The sequence below is a fragment of the Anastrepha obliqua genome, chromosome 6 (assembly GCF_027943255.1).
Source record: "Anastrepha obliqua isolate idAnaObli1 chromosome 6, idAnaObli1_1.0, whole genome shotgun sequence".
In the NCBI taxonomy this organism is placed as follows: domain Eukaryota; kingdom Metazoa; phylum Arthropoda; class Insecta; order Diptera; family Tephritidae; genus Anastrepha; species Anastrepha obliqua.
The window spans coordinates 22,833,637-22,849,246 of record NC_072897.1 but is presented as its reverse complement, the minus strand read 5'-3'; the positions used below and the strand labels follow the sequence as shown (position 1 = coordinate 22,849,246).

At 37.5% G+C, this 15,610-nt stretch overlaps 1 long non-coding RNA gene across 1 annotated transcript; it reads right to left on the bottom strand.

The window, feature by feature from the left end:
* Positions 1-2,335: 2,335 nt before the first annotated feature.
* Positions 2,336-3,022, bottom strand: LOC129249771 (uncharacterized). The gene is made up of 4 exons (XR_008582715.1): positions 2,943-3,022; positions 2,734-2,882; positions 2,525-2,644; positions 2,336-2,442 (listed from the first exon to the last, which is right to left on the bottom strand). It is a non-coding gene; the product is annotated as an uncharacterized LOC129249771 (long non-coding RNA).
* Between the last annotated feature and the right edge of the window lie 12,588 nt (positions 3,023-15,610).

Below are 15,610 nucleotides of genomic sequence, written 5' to 3'. Positions count from 1 at the left end.
TCGTTCGAGGATGGAAAGCTTTAAGCACGGAGGAAAATATTTATAGTGAGTTTATGTTTAGCAATTTAAGTAAGTACATGTGCAATTTGGCAGTTTTGCCACATAGTAGCGCGGCAGCCGAACGTTTGTTTTCAATCGTGAAAATTATAAAAACCGAAAAAAGAAATCGCTTGAAAACAAACACAATAAATAAACTTATATTTGCTAAAGAAATGTGTGATGGTCAAGAAATATATATTCCTTCCAGAAACTTAATACGTTTTCGCAATAGCTTCAAGCATATAGATGGAAATTTTGTTCCAATAGCATAAGTTTTTTATATTTATGTGGTTATAATAGCTTTAAAAAATTGAAGTACAAACTTTTTTTACGAAATATGTGAAATATTATATTATGTGAAATATTATATTTATGTTTGTTATTAAATAAATAAAGCATATTTAAGTTTTACCCTAAATCTACCACTTTTTTCATAAATCTACCACTATTTTTTTTTAATTCTACCACTAAACGAAAAAAAAAGTCCGAACACTGGCGTATACTGATAATCATAATACAGTACGTATATATTATATGTAGGTTAGGGCATCAACTGTGCATACGCAAATATGTATATGCATATGCAAAGGATAATTGTTTTACCATGTGTTAGGCAGGAGTTCGATCATTCAGGTATTTACTCCCTAATTATTGTATAATATGTAAATATGATAAAGCGATGCCTCGAGAGGTAGGCCATGGTTGCTTCAGTACATACATGTGGTATACACATGGTAGAAGACCGTAGTGTAGAACAGACGCGGTGAAAGCATGGGGAACGATAATTTACTGCGGGTCTGAACATTCATTGCTCTAACTTTCATTTAATTAGTTTTTGTACCATTTTATGTATTTGCTTTAAATTTCAAATTAATATATTTCACATTTTAATTGTAATAAAATCTATTATCACATGGAGGCTCAAACAGGATTTGAGGACAAAATAAGCAAAAAGTCGCACGAATAAAATAGCAACAAACACTCACTTGTGATCAGCTGGTCAAACATAAGGAAAAAAAGATAAAAAAAATTAGGTGACAAGCCATGGTGGATTTGATAAGGTGATGGCAACCACCCAGCTGAATTATCGCCGTAGATATGAACAACGTCAAAATGACATGCTTTGTTTGGATTTGTATATTTATGACTTGCCTAGTTGAAATTTTTATTGGGTGAATGGTTATTTGGTTATTCATTTACAATTTTAGGACAATTTCTTGCGGCTCATTTAAGAATTGCCAATAATTTTATGTGGTGGCGGTTTATATACTGCTACAATGAAGCTGCTTACTGGCTTCGAATTAATACCTCCTTCCATATGGGTACGCCGCATTACCAAGGAAGGCGCCAATGAAGTATGGGCGTGGTTACAAGAAAATGAAATGGATGGTGAGAATAAGTAGTTTCTATACAAACATACTACTCCTTTGCTACCTGATTTTTTCTATAATTTAGATTTACCTCATCGCAATAAAGCAGGGGATATGGCCCGGTCACTGTTAAAAAACTCATTTATGATTATGAGTTAGAAAATTCTACTAGCGACCGTAAATATATAGCAAACAAGCTGCTAAGTCTCAAAGCTTTTATACCGCAATGGCTATATAATTACTACAAGGTATGAAATTTGCTATAAAAAAGTTGTATATCATTGATTAAAAACATGCATAATTACAGTTGGCGAATTGTCCAGAGCTGCTGTATTTGATCGTCAAACATAATAGAAGCTGCCGAATTACCATATACAATTTTGGAATCTGGAAGCGAATATTTCAGTTTTAAACACACAATTGCGATTATAAATCAGGAAATTTTCTCTGCCAACGACTACATTAGATCTTTTGTTGCATGGATTGAAATTGATTCCAAATTCAGATATCGAGTATAAGCAGGATAATGGCATAAACAATCTTTTATATCATAGGTGCTCACAGATTTAGAGGACGTCATATACAGCACATCAAAAGATAAAAGAGATCAATTTTTCAAAGTTTAAGAACTTATGTTATGCTCTGTATATAAAAATTAAGTTTTCCTTATATCTTAAAAAAAATTAAAAACTCTCATTCATCATCGATATAAACTGTTTCAACAGAGATCTCAAAAAGTGTAAAATTTTTTTTTTTTCTTTTATACATTTTTAATAAAGTATAATTATATAAAATAAATTCACAAGCATGTTAGAAATTTATTATCCAGAATTTTAAAGTGTACAGTTTTAGATGTAAGTCATAGCGATATATTTGTTTATATTCTATATAAATTTTCTACAAAAAACATGAAGCAAACATTTTTTATGCCATATGGTATGCGCATCTCAACAGTACATATTTACATGAAGTCATCATAGTCATCTACATAGTCATTAGTAGCATAGTCGTATTTCTGATAGCCATCAATATCCTATGAGAATAGAGAATTACACAAGTAAAAATTGCAAAATTAAAAAAGTGATACAAATAAAATTGAGCTCAATATTACATACATTACTTTCTGTACGCAGTGAGACTTTAACTTTGCCCTTGTTTCGAAGTTTTCTTTGCGTTGTGTTTCTCTATTTTAAACTTTTCCGTGTCCTAACTTCATTCTCTACATTCATTTTCACCTTATTAATGATCGTGAATATTGAAATATGTATTAATAATTAAAATACCGCAAACGTAGATGATTTTTTTCATATCTACAAGAACTTACAATTCACATGCCACAATTCACAGCTACGTACTAAATCTTCATTGAACTGTGGGAAATGTGGCGACTATAAGTATGGAAAACAATTGTTGCTTAGTTTGACGAACGTTTCTAACTCCCATTGTAATTGTATGGAGCCCTCCTAGCCGCCGCTGTGCTTATGAAGAAATATTATTAAAATGCAAGTATCGGTAAGTATTCTCTTTGCTTACCTGAATTCACATCACTGCATAGCAAATGCAGGCATCTTCTAAGCAATTTGCTCAGACCCAGAAATGAATAAATCCCCCCCCTAAGCAATTTAATTTCACAAGCAAATCGCCCTGAAACAAACAGCTGATTTTGAAGTGTTGCCTACAGCAACAAATACATGTATGTTTTTAGTTATATGTGGTTGCCATCACCTGTAATAAATTCGCCTTGTGGCGAACTGTACGCTGTTAAGTGTCGAAAAGAAAACAGAGTGCCTTATTTGAATAACGTGAAATTTACAAACGAATTCTGCGGAAAACTTTAAACTATATCTTTGTCGTATAAAAAAAACACGGTTTAAATATGATCTCTAAGAAAAAAGACATCTTCAAAGGAATGACCTATCCGTGGACGAAGAAGAAAGGAGGCATATGTCGCTAGAACTTGAGGAAAATAGTGGCTCCAATTTTATGTTAGCGATGTTGAAAACATTGTACGGAAATTTACGGGTGCGAACACAGTTAATGTACATACGTGGATAAGCGAATTCGAGTCATATGCAAAGGCATTTCAGTGGAGTGAGCTCCAAAAATACGTATTTAAAAATTAAAAAACACTTTTTGTTGATAGCGAAGTCAAACCAGTTTTATACCAACAACTCAAAGCGGTATTAACGGCAGAATTCCAAGATAAGCTCTCTAGCTGTGATGTAATATACATACGAAACTTCGTGAAGAAATTAAGAGAAATAATGAAACTTATCGCGAATATTTATACCGTGTGATTGATATAGGAAACCAGGTACAAGTAGACTCCGAAAAAAGTCTTCGATACGTTATGGATGGCATAAAGGACGCAACTTTCATTAAAATTATTTTATATGTAGCGAATGCAAACAAAAATTATGCATCTACGATCGTAGGAAAAATGTCACTGTTTCATCTTGGGGCAAAAGTGACGATGCCCGTTATAAAAAGGCAGAGAAAAGAAATCGCAAGTCGCGACTCTGTTGAATTGGCGGTTCTTCTAATCACGAACTTCACAACTGCAGGGCAGGGCAAAAGGATCGAGATGATTCAGCTGCAACGGTTTCGGTCAAAAACGGTCAAATTGTCCAAAGGTCAAACCGTCGACAAACTGGGTGCGAAATGCTGGCACTTTTTACTGTCCAGTTATAATTAACGGGGTAACACTGTCAGGCTTGATCGATACTGGAAGCGATGTCTGCGTAATAAAGAAGAGCTGCGTTCAAAAAGTTCGCCCGCATACGATCTCTAAGTCTGCACGCTGTTCGCTGAGTGGAATCGATGCAAACATTGTCACTGATGGGCTTAACACTGATATTGAAATTTGCATTGTAGACAACAGTTTTGTTAATCCTGATTTAATTGTAGGCATGCATCTTTTAAAGCAAGCAGTTGTCAATGTTAGCAACGGTAAAAAAACCATAAATAAAATGGCGGAAAATGTACATGCGCAAATATACGATGCTGATAAGTCCAACCGACTTTACCCATATCGAAGACGAAATATTCGAAGACAATCAAATGAATGCAGAAGTTTCCATACAAAATCTCGATGTGCGTAATGAACTTGAACAGTTGGTTTGTAACTACAAACCCCAGCCTTTGGGGGAACCTGTTATACCTATAGGGCGCGTCCCCAGGTGGTGGATAGGGGAACGCCTCCCAGATATGGAAGGTAGGAGAGTAGGTCTCCCGCGAACTACACAGGTCGAAGACGTAAACTTCGTTACAAAAACTGCCTCAACCCAAGGTGTAACGCGACCCGTGCCTATTGGGTGGGTTTGACAGCCGGAGGATAAAATTAACGGAGGCCTCCTGACATCAGGCCACCTCAGGTTGTAACGGTGGCCTTACTGATATGGGACGTTGCCATAGCGGACCGTTTATTTCCCCTCTATCCTCATTGGTCACCGCACATGTGCAGCCCTCTAGAACGGGAATGATCAAGAAACAAAAAACAAAAATTTCGGATAACACTACCAAGAAGACGGACAAACGGACGGATACAAACCCAAAACGAACGGACAAGTGGACGTACCCATTGACACAACAGATGGACAAATGGACAACACGGGGGCAAAAGGTCAAAACGTTAAAAAAGGCCCGTCCAGGTATAAGCTTCACCACAAGTCTCTGGCTATTCTAGGTAGAATAAGCTAAAATGAGGAAAACTCATACAAAGGACGCGGCGGATAAGGCAAGGTGCCCAAAGGTGGTTGATGAGTACCTGAATGATCCAATGGAGGTGGTCCGCAGATACAGGGTGATCAAGTGCGAAGATCAAATCTCTCTTTACTTCCTGCAAACAGTTGTGAGCAAAGTCCAGAACGACTGGGAAGGTTTGAGGCTCAACCGAAATCCCGGCCAACGAAATCCCTCGACGGCCGAGGACTCGCATCTGGATACCGAACATGGAGTTCGAAGCTAAGCAACTAATTCCATACTTGCAAGCACACAACCGCACTGTTCCGATGGATGACTGGAGCATCATCAAAGCGGAGGCTCCGCAAAAGAACAGTGTGTCCATCCTTCTGCAAATATCGGAGGAGAGCATCGAGCCACTGGGAAAAGTGGACAACAAGCTTCGGTTCGGCGTCAGGAAAACGCAACTGAAGATATTTCGCTCTGCAAATCGAGAGGATGAACACGACGAGGTTGGCGGCCAACGAGTTGCTCACGGGCATGCAACTTGACGACACCGCATCTACCAAAAACGATGGCGCTAACGAGCAGCAACTGGGAGTGTAGCTTGGCGCCGCCGTCAAATTGTAAAACGACTAGCAGCATGGGTCTCAAGGATGTCCAAATAAATCTGAAGCACTCGCGGACTGCAATGGACAACCTTACCGTTCTCCTGGCGGAGGAGGACGTCGACATCGCATTATTCCAGGAGCCCTGGGTGCGGAGCACCGAGGTGAAGGGGTTTACTGGAAAACCCTAATCTTCTCTACAAACGAACTGAAGGTAACCTCAGATCCTGTATTATAGCTAAGAAACATTTGAACATATTTTTAATCCCATCATATTGTTTATAGGATGTGACGGCTGTGGAGGTAGAAGTCGCTGACGGTATCATACTGGTTTCCATCTACATGGCACATGATCAGCCAGTACCACCCGTGGAGGCTAGTCGGGTTGTGCGTGAAGCTAGAAATAAGAACCTGCTACTCGGATGCGATGCCAACGCAATTTACTCTCTATGGAGCAACTCGGAGACGAACGAAAGAGGTGAGTCTTTTTACGACTTTATTATTAATACTAACCTGACGGTATGCAAAAGAGGTATCACCCCCACTTTCACCTTTCCTAGTACGGATTACTTTAGGGAATGAGCGGAAGTTATTGATGTTAATACTTTACTGTCGGAAAACAGTTCGGTAAGGGTAGACAAATGGAGGGTTTCCAACAAAACTTCTGTCTCGGATCACAGCTTGATATTTTACGAGCTGGATCTGAGGGTGGATACAGCCTTACCGTATCAAAACCCACTAAGAACTAATTAGAAAAAGTTCGAAAATGGAGTGAACAATAGGTTCGGAGAAATTCCGATCAGCCAAATCACTCTCACTGAAACCCTTGAGAGTAGGGTTACAACATTGGAGAAGACATTCAGTAGGGCCTACAAGACGTCGTGTCCAATTAAATATAGCAAAAAAACATAACTCCCTGGTAGAGCAATAAGCTCTCGAAATTAAAGGAAGAAGCCAGAAAAAAGTTTAATCTCAGCTACTCAACAGGTAATTGGCAACAGATTCTGCGAGACTCAGGCGTATCTTGTCCAAATTCAATGGCTTCTTGGGTCAAGAAGCCAGATGGCACTTGGACTTCTACGGCAGAAGAGTCTCTAGAACTTCTCTTAAATACTCATTTTCAGGGATGTAGCGCTCACGAAAGTGATGTTGGGAGAATTCGGTGGAGCCGCTATGACCCACAGCATCTTGCGGATGTAATAGTCACAAAAGAGAAGATTGCATGGACAATCAAATCGTTTTCACCTTTCAAATCTACAGGCCCTGACGGGATTTTTCCCAAGATGTTACAGGAAACTCTTGGTAATTTTCTGCCATGGCTAATGGAAATTTTCAAAGCGTGTCTAAAGCTAGGTTATATTCCAAATAGCTGGAAACCTGTTAGATTCATCTTCATACCAAAGGTAGGCAGAAGGGGACATGAATCAGCGAAGGACTTTAGACCAATTAGTCTGTCGTCCTCCTTTTAAAAGCATTTGAACGGTTTTTAGACATACACATTAGAAGCTCGCTGGAGAGCTCTAGTATATCAATTGCTCAACATGCTTACCTCAAAGGCAAATCGGCGGCGACAGCGCTTCACGAGGTTATCCGAACAATAGAGGGGTCCCTAGCAAGCAAACACTACACCATGGAGGCTTTTCTTGACATAGAAGGCGCAATTAATAGCGTTAGCACTGATGCTATCCGACGGGCGTTAATAGACTTAGGGGTGGAAAATTGTATCAGCAATTGGATCATCTCTATGCTAGAAACCAGGATAATTAAAGCTTATATGGCTAATATCAACATAACAAAAATAATCCACAGGGGCACTCCGCAGGTGGAAGTATTATCTCCACTCCTCTGGTTAATGGCATCAGCACTGTGTCCCAATCATTCAAAGGGCGCTCAGCGAGCTTAAATCTTGGGCTACAGGCTGTGGCCTAAGTTTAAACGCACGTAAAACAGATCTCATTCTATTTACGACCAGATATAAGGTACCAGTTTTTACTCTACCAAGCAATAACGGACAAACCCTCTCATTTTCACCCAGTGCAAAGTACTTAGGGCTAATTCTGGACTCCAAGCTTAGCTGGAAATTTAACATTGAAGAACGGGTAAAGAAAGCAGAAATCGCTTTATATGCCTGTAAGCGTATGCTAGGAACAAGATGGGATCTTGAACCCAAGTATACATTATGGTTGTATAATGCGGTTATACAACCAATTTTAACGTATGGCTCGGTAGTTTGGTGGAAAGCTCTAGAGAGAGAATACAATATCAAATTACTTAGAAGAATACTCGTACAAAGATCGGCCTGTGCAATAACAGTCGGTGCGATCAGACCATGTCCTAGGGAGGCCCTGAACGCTCTGACACACGTTATTCCGGTAGCTCTACACACCAAGAAGATGGCAACAATGAGTGCATTTAGGTTAAATGAAGCGGGTAGCTGGAATTAAAAAGCTCATGGCCATGCCAGTCTGTTATTGCGACAAACCCAGTACAGTACTGCGAATAAACCCAGAGGACTGACTACATCGTCCCGACGGTAACATTCAGTAGAAATTTTGTCAATCGCTTTCCATCTCGGAAAGAATGAAAAAACGGATTCTCACTAAACAAGTTCGACACTACAGTCTATACAGATGGCAGTAAAATGGATTGTGGTGTTGAAGCTGGCATATATTCTCATAGACTTAAAATTGAAAGATCTGTGCGTCACCCTAATGCTTGCAGTGTCTTTCAGGCGGAAGTACTGGCAAAGGGATCTGCCATGAATAACGCTCTTGCAGAATCGGTATTCACACCACTAGGGGCAGTCAAGAGTGCAATTTCCCTAAAATACCTCCGAATCGCCGATTGTAGATGGAGAGACCAGACGAAATGCAAAATTATCAGAACGTTATGGCCCACTTACAATCTCAAGCAATCGTCCACATTGATAAACATGAAACGACGGGACGCCTGGAGACTAACGGCAGTCATAACCGGCTTTTGGTCAGTGGGAGAACAAGCAGCCAAAATGGGCATCCCTCACAACACATACTGTCACAGTTGTAAACAACCGGAGAAAAAGGAAACAATCTTCAATTTCCTCTGTGAATGCCCTACCCTATGGAAGGACAGAATGTTAACCCTGGGTAAACCGCTGTCCGAGAGTCTGGAACAGCTGTTTAGCTTAGATGTCAACAACCTGATAAGGTTCCTGAACCGCACTTACATGATATGGTCATGCTGTAAATAACTGGTAAACAAGTTGGTAGCGAGGATGTGGCAACAAAATGGTGGGGAACCGCTAGTTGGATTCTGTATGAATCACCACTTAAACCAACCAATCAACCAACAAACCCCAAATTCTAGAAGAGTCACCAATTAAATTGGAAATTTGTTTGATGGTCAACGAACCAATTTACCGTCATCCGAGAAGATTCTCAGCAAGCGACCGCAAAATAATGGACGACTAAGTTGAGAGTTGGCTTAGAGCAGGTATTATACGGGAAAGTGTATCCGATTACGTATCTACTTGTAAGTCAAGTGGTGCTAGTGAAGAAAAAAGATGATAGCTAACTGCTTTGCATCGACTACCGAGCAATTAATAAGAAGGTGCATAAAGATCGGTTGGAAAATGACTTTTTCATGTTACTGTCGAGGAGAATAGCCGAAAATTTACGTCATTTGTCACCCAAAGCGGACAATATGAATTTTTAAAAGGACCAAGTGTTTTCCAAATATATATTAACTACATTTTTAGAGATTTAATTATATAAGAGAATATATTGCAATAATTTATATAGGCGATATATTTCGTACTATTTCGGAAGGTTTAAATTAGTTTAAAAGAACATTAGATGTAGCTGCGGCCAATGGGTTAATTACACTGGTTTACAGCCAAAATGCACCAGAGACGCCGTTATGAAATTCCTATGTAAAATCACCGTCTGATTCCGAAAATCAAGGTTATTTTTTATTCTATGGTAACGTTTTTGAGATAATTACGAATTACCGTTATTTCAAAAAAAAAAATTCGGCCCACTTAATCATATATATCTCGAAAACGAATTGAGCGATTCCAAAACCTTTTAAAGCTTTTGAAAGGTTATAAAATTTGCTATAAACTGAGTGTAAAACTCTTTTTGCTAGGCCCTGCAGATTCAAAGATAACGAACTATCATAATGGATTTTTTAAATTTTTTTTGTAAAAATATAAAAAAATTTGTACTTTGAGAGAAAGGATCTTTAAAACTTTTAATTTTTTTGTATATTTTTTGTTTTCACTCTAAGCTCTGTTTTATTACAAAAAAAAAATAAACTTTGATTAAACAAAATCGATGAACTAATACAAAAGTTACAAGCATTCAAGTAAATATATCCATTTAATACTTAAGTACCCTACTGGTAATATGTGTTAGTATTCGCATATCAGTTAGTTACAGGTAGATTTTGGAAGGGTTATTAGATACAAAAAATTGTTAGTGTCGTTATCTCAAACACAGATACATTTCAAGCAAGATCATATGTTTAAGGCAGGTAGTGTTTTCTATGTATAACTAGGGAACCTTTTTGTATAGGTAGGCTTGCATTTTTAGTTGATCTATGTAAGTATAAATAATAGTACATGTGCCTCGTTCCTTCATAATTTCTGCAAGGATCGCCGGATACTGTTCACTTTATAATTGCAGTTTATAGTCCGTGATTTACTTAAAAATATAATATGAATAAAAGGGCGCGAGAGTTTGAGTGCAAAAATGATCCAGATATGTTCTGTTTCATCTGCGGGGAATTTATCGTTAAAAGGATGCGACGTGTGTTTTCAAATCCTTTGAAATTTCCATACCATAAGTGTTATGGAATTGAGCCTAGAAACAATGAAAAACCATGGGCACCGAATACTGTGTGCACCACATGTCGAGTCAAATTGATATTTTCGGAAGCCGAAACCAAAAGGTACATCGTAAAAATTAGGAGTTTGCTCTCTTTTAATGCATATCTGACTAATTTCTTAAACTATCTATTTAGGCGACATATGAAATTTGTTACACCAATGAAGTGGAAGGAACCAACTTGCCATTCAACGGACTGCTATATTTGTACTACACAAGTATTTGGGGTTGGAAAGTCAAGAAAAGTAACCTATGCGAGCGTATCTACAGTGTCATTACCAGAACTAAATTCAACGGAAGCTACATTGCCAGAATCAAATTTAACTTTAGTTCCGGCTCCAGTTTCATTGTCAACAGCAGTATCTGATTACGCGGCATCATGTTGTACTGAATTGCAAACGGAAAACGAAAGAAACCCTTTGTCACAAGCACAACTCAATGATTGGATAAGGGATTTGGAATTGTCAAAAGAGAAGGCCGCACTACATGCCTCTCGTATGCAACAATTTAAATTTGTTTCATCCGATGTTAAGGTAACATATTATAGGACTCGTCACGAACAATTCTCCCAGTACTATACGAAGAAAGACAGTGTTTGTTATTGCAAAAACATTTCTGATCTATTTAAACAGTTTGGTGAACCATATGATTCAAAAGAGTGGCGATTGTTCATAGACGGCAATAAATTAAGTTTAAAGGCCGTATTATTGCATATTGGCAACCAAAAGCCATCTAACCCGATCACGCATGCAGTAAATACGAAGAAAACATATGAGGCAATGCAAAAATTTCTTAAATTAATTAAATACGAAGAACATGATTGGAAAATATGTGCCTATCTAAAAGTCGTTGGAATGCTATGTGGTCTACAATCTGGATACACAAAATACTGTTGCTTTCTATGCAAATGGGATAGCCGACACGTCAAGACCACTACATCATAAAGGATTGGCCAGAACGAATCGAGTTTCAAGTTGGGGTGGATAACATAAAATACTCACCACTTATAAAGAAGGAAAAAATAATTCTACCTCCGCTCCACATCAAGCTCGGCCTTATCAAAAACTTTGTCAAGGCTTTGGATCAAGAAGGCGAAGCTTTTCATTATTTGAAAACAACCTTTCCACAGATTTCAGAAGCAAAAATAAAGGAAGGGATTTTTGTGGGGCCGCAAATAAGGAAAATAATGGCCAATACCCATTTCAAAGAACTATTGTCACCAGTGGAGGCAGCGGCGTGGGACTCTTTTGAAAAGGTCGTTACTTCTTTTTTAGGCAAACACAAAAGTCCTAACTTCGAGCTGATAGTGAACGATTTAATCAAAAACTATGCGGAAATGGGTAAATAAAAAACACATATAAGACCGTTTTCTCAGTTAACTTTAAAACTAAACAAAAAATTTGAAAGCAAATTTTTAAATTTACATGAGAATATATAGCCCTTAATCTGAATTTATTGCCCTGCTCCGAACAAACAAGAACGACCAAAATTTGTTCTGAATTGGAAGATTAATCCAGCCTAAGAAAATTATATGCTAATGTGTCACTTATGTATTTATCTAATTCCCTTTTTAATTTTCTTTCAGGAGTAAATATGTCTTTAAAAATTCATTTTCTGCACTCCCATTTAATTTTTTTCCCGCAAAATCTTGGCGACGAAAGTGACGAGCATGGCGAAAGGTTTCACCAGCAAATAAAAATGATTCAAAGTCGGTATCAATGATTCTGCGATGTCGCTATGATGGGTGACTACTGCTGGTTTCTCATAAAAGAAACCGATCCTTATATAAATAAGCGTCAAAACAAGACACATAACTTTTTCAATTATAAAATAAGATCATAGAGTTAAGACAGAATCATATGTACATATGCTATTATTTGTAGGGTAATTAAGTTTTACTATATGGATATACAGTGCTGGACTTAAGTATAGGCACAATCCGCTTTATAAAAAGAACTGCCGTTTTATTTGTATTCAGAAAAACGATATATTTATTTTGTAGGTATATTATAGGTGTAGACTTTATACATTAAAAAATAGCTATGAAAACTAAATACATTTTCTTTGGAAATAAAGTTCAAAAATAAAAAAATTAAAATTAATTCGATATTTTACTGGACAAAAGTATAGGCACAACTACTTGCATAATTTTTTGTGCGCGTCTGTTTCAGTATCTGTTTCAATTATCTGGCAACACTTTTATATTCAGCACATTCCTATGTGTACCGTTATTATTTTTTATTGATTCAAACAAGCGAAAAGTTGATAACATTTTTGTAAATAATTATTTTGTTTGTAAACTCTTTATAATGAGCCCAAAAAAAACTGAAACAACAGTATCGGAGCGTAAAATCATTTTACACTTGCATAGCCAAGGAAAATCGTTTACAGAGATCGGTGAATTAATGGATCGTAGTCGTTTTACCATACGGACCATTGTAAATCGCTTCAAAGGTGAAACAAATTTTGAAAGTGCAAGTCGCTGTGGTCGTCCGCGCAAATTAACAGAGAGAGAACGTGCTCAGGTCATACGAAAAGTGAAACGTGATCCAAAAATTACATCTTCACAGGTTGCTGCAGAGGTAAAGGCAGAAATTGGCAAAGATGTACACTTTAAAACTGTACAAAGAGTGTTGCATGAGGCTGGTTATAACTCTCGTGTGGCTAGACGAAAGCCCTTGACATCTGCCATCAATCAGAAGAAGCGATTGGAGTATGCCAAAGAGTTTGAAAACAAGCCAAGCGATTTCTGGGATCAGGTATTGTTTTCTGATGAAAGCAAGTTCAACATTTTCCGGCCTGATGGACACACAAGGGTATGGCGAAAACGTAACACTGCAATGGAATCTCGAAATCTTTTGCCAACGGTTAAGTATGGTGGTGGGGGGATGTTGGTATGGGGCTGTATGTCTTCTGCGGGTGTGGGAGAGCTTGTTTTCATTAATGAGATTATGGACAAGACAGTTTACTTAAACATCTTAAAGGAAAATGTGAAGAAAAGCGCTGAAAAACTGAACTTACCCGGGTCGTTCACATTTCAACATGACAACGACCCGAAGCATACAGCCCATGACGTTAAGATGTGGCTCGCTTATAACGTTTCACACGTCTTACCATACCCCCCGCAGTCACCAGACTTAAATCCGATAGAACATTTGTGGGAGGAATTGGAGAGAAGAATTCGAAAACGCACAATTTCAAATAAGGTTGAGCTAAAAGCAGCCTTAATGGAAGAGTGGCTTAATATTGGCGAAAATGTAACAAAAAAACTTGTCCACTCAATGCCAAATAGACTTAAGGCCGTCATAAAACAGAAAGGGTTACCAACAAAATATTAAATTAAAATTTCAACGCATTTTGGTTATCGTTTAAGTAGTTGTGCCTATACTTTTGTCCAGTAAAATATCGAATTAATTTTAATTTTTTTATTTTTGAATTTTATTTGCAAAGAAAATGTATTTAGTTTTCATAGCTATTTTTTAATGTATAAGCTCTACACCTATAATATACCTACAAAATAAATATATCGTTTTTCTGAATACAAATAAAACGGCAGTTCTTTTTATAAAGCGGATTGTGCCTATACTTAAGTCCAGCACTGTATTTACTTGAATGCTTGTAACTTTTGTATTAGTTCATCGATTTAGTTTAATCAAAGTTTATTTTTTTTGTAATAAAACAGAGCTTAGAGTGAAAACAAAAAATATAGTGAAAATTACAAACTTTTTTATATTTTTACAAAAAAAATTTAAAAAATCAATTATGAAAGTTCGTTATCTTTGAATCTGCAGGGCCTAGCAAAAAGTGTTTTACACTCAGTTTATAGCAAATTTTATTACCTTTCAAAAGCTTTAAACGGTTTTGGAATCGCTCAATTCGTTTTCGAGATATATATGATTAAGTTGGCCCAACTTTTCTTTTTTTTGAAATAACGGTAATTCGTAAATATCTCAAAAATGTTACCATAGAATAAAAAATAACCTTGATTTTCGGAATCAGACGGCGATTTTACATAGGAATTTCATAACGGCGTCTCTGGTGCAGAAAAAAAGTTGAAATTTGTGATCCAGTGTTATTAAATGAAGCAAGTGTTGCTTTTTGCGGGATGAAATTGAATATTTGGGTCATAGAATTTCTAAAGGAGTTGTTATGCCGTCTAGTACTAAAACTAGGGCAGTAGTCAATATTCCGATTCCGAGTACAATGAATCAGTTACAAAATTTCCTCGGCCTTCCAGGATAAAACTGGAATTAGCAGCGCTGACAGATTTAAAAGGGGAACTAACGACCAACCCAGTCCTACATATATTTCGATGCGGTGTGCGTACTGAATTGCACACGGACGCAAGTAACCTGGGTTACTTTTCCAACAAAGCAGTGAAAATAATGCAATGCACCCTATATTTTACATGAGTAAATGCACTATAGATGCTGAAAAGAACTATTCAAGCGATGAACTGGAAGTTCACAAAGTTTAGAATTTACTTGCTTGGCCATCGTTTAAAAGTGGTGACAGATTGTAAAGCGATGTACTATGCAAAAGAAGGACTTAACCACACTATGGTTTTTGCTCCTTGAAAAGTTCGACTTCTATGTTGAGCACCGTGCTGGAACAGCAATGCGGCATGTCGATGCGCTGAGTCCTAATCTAGTAGTAATGTACTTGAAAGACAACAACGATTTTGTTAAAAAGTTATGCGAGGCACAGAACAAAGATGAGAGCGTAAAAAGCTTATATAGAGATTTTGAAACAACGGCCGTACAAGGATTTTGTTATGCATGATGGTATATTATGTAATGAAGCCAATAGTTGTTCAGAAAATGGAAGTATTCGCTGAAACGTTTGAGTACCTACAACACATAATAGCTGATCGAGGAGGCGCACAGGGTTTTAAAGACTTCAATTATCGAACTTCATCACGTAATTACTGGTGTTCCACGAGGAAATGGACAGTAGTCATATCAGCTCTTACAAAGACTTCAGAACAGTGGTTTAAGCATGTGAAGCATATATGATACAAAGAATGATCAATTCAACGTACCGCAGA